Here is a 1,925-nt window from a genome sequence, read left to right on the forward strand (position 1 = left end):
CTCATCACAAGATTGATATGTATCATGTAATTGAATTGAACATGAAGAATTAAGATGTTAGTTATGCACATCACATATCTAGCATATGCGTTAAATCATACATATTGATTAATATGCAACACTTAGTTTAACTTATTAAGGGATAATAATTGGTCTATGATTGTTATTCTACTTTGTGTTAATATAAGTCATGAAACTTATCTAATATGAATCCCGTATGAACTGATTGTCCATGTAATCACTTGTATCTTTATTTGTATTTTATTTTGAATCTTCAATTCCTTATTTTGTTTTGTTTATCTTTAAAAGCAAACTCTTTCCTAAGAGAAATCTATCCCATAAAAGACATAAAAATATATCTATAATTCTTTAATAAGAATTAATTAATAAAACAACTCTTATCCTTACCTAGCACTTCCCTTGGGACGATAACCTACATTACTACCTCTGATCGGGTTTTGTTGCTCGTTAGGGTGTTAAAGTGTAATAATTAAAAGGTTTTATAAATTTAAAAGTTGAGGAATAAGCTAAGCACTACTGCACACACTTTAAACACATCAACTTTTTGGCGCCACTGCCGGGGAAGTGTAGCGCGGTAAATACGGAAGTTAGATATACTTTGGTTATTGATATTTCTTGAAAACGGGTGATGACTGTCTTCCTTTAGGGGAGGGTTGCTGGGGTTCCGATTTAAAGGCTCATGCCCAAACCTAGACGCTGACGTGTCACTTAAGTATTGAAAGATTCAATAGGCCGTGTATGTTTGATTATTCGTTGTTATGCGATAAAAGTTGTTATTTAATATTTATAATATTTATTATGTCCTTAATATTTAATATTTAAAATTTACTTATATCCTAAGATATTTCATAAACAGAAAACTTAAATACATAAATCCTTTAAGGCTTAAAAATTTTTTTCCTAAAACATTTCTTTTAGGAACCGGTCTTAAAATATGATTTTAGATCACATGATTACTCGGTCCAAGAAACCGGTCTTACAAAGAACGTTGTCAAATCCTGATATATTATTTAAACTTTCTAAGGATTCAAAAATTGTTAAGAAATTAGATTTCCAAGAAGGAACTACTTCTAATGATGATTCATTATCTAGCCCTCCGTCTAGTCCTGATTCTAATTTGGGATCTCTTTTTTGGTCAGAAATTAAAATGATTGATTCAATGGAAGCGTTAATGAAAGCTGGTCGGGAAGGATTAGGTCATGCTATTACTCAGCCCGAAATAAAAGAAAATTTTGATATTAAGGGTCCTATTTTTCATTTGCTAAAAGATAATCAATTTAGGGGTACGGAGAAGGAAGATGCTAATGCTCACATTCGGAATTTTAAAGATATTTGTAATCTATTTAACATTAATAATGTAGAAAGTAATATTATTTATCTTCGTCTCTTCCCATGGTCATTAAAAGATGAAGCTAGGGAATGGTTGAACTCGTTACCTGAAGGAGATATTACAGTTGGGATACGATGGTTGAGAAGTTTCTCACTTGATTCTTTCCTGCGTCTGAAACTGCCACCCTTCAAACTGAAATTTCTAATTTTCGTCAGAAAACTAATGAGTCTCTTTATTCTTCTTGGGTTCGATTTGGTGAAATGCTTAGAGGTTGTCCACAACATGGTTTGGATAAGTTTAAAAAGGTAACTACTTTCTATAAGGGTTGTGATATTGCTACAAGAAGAGAGATTGATACATCTGCTGGAGGAAACATTATGAGCAAAACTGTCGAAGAAGCTGAAACTCTGATTAATAAGTTGACTACTCATTCCCATGAATGGCACCAAGACTTAGATATTTCTCGTTCGGTAAAATCTGTTAGTTTTGATTCTGAAGATATGGTTAAGGCTATGAATGTGCAATTGGGTAATTTAGGAAGGCAAATTGAAAAGCTTACTAAGGAGATGCATAT

General features: G+C 32.2%; 1 non-coding gene across 1 annotated transcript; it reads right to left on the reverse strand.

Annotated features, from left to right (window-relative positions):
- Positions 1 to 1,533: 1,533 nt before the first annotated feature.
- On the reverse strand, positions 1,534 to 1,640 carry LOC139865161 (small nucleolar RNA R71). The gene has a single exon (XR_011764684.1). It is a non-coding gene; the product is annotated as a small nucleolar RNA R71 (small nucleolar RNA).
- Positions 1,641 to 1,925: the final 285 nt, after the last annotated feature.

Source organism: Rutidosis leptorrhynchoides, chromosome 8 (assembly GCF_046630445.1).
Source record: "Rutidosis leptorrhynchoides isolate AG116_Rl617_1_P2 chromosome 8, CSIRO_AGI_Rlap_v1, whole genome shotgun sequence".
Taxonomy (NCBI): domain Eukaryota; kingdom Viridiplantae; phylum Streptophyta; class Magnoliopsida; order Asterales; family Asteraceae; genus Rutidosis; species Rutidosis leptorrhynchoides.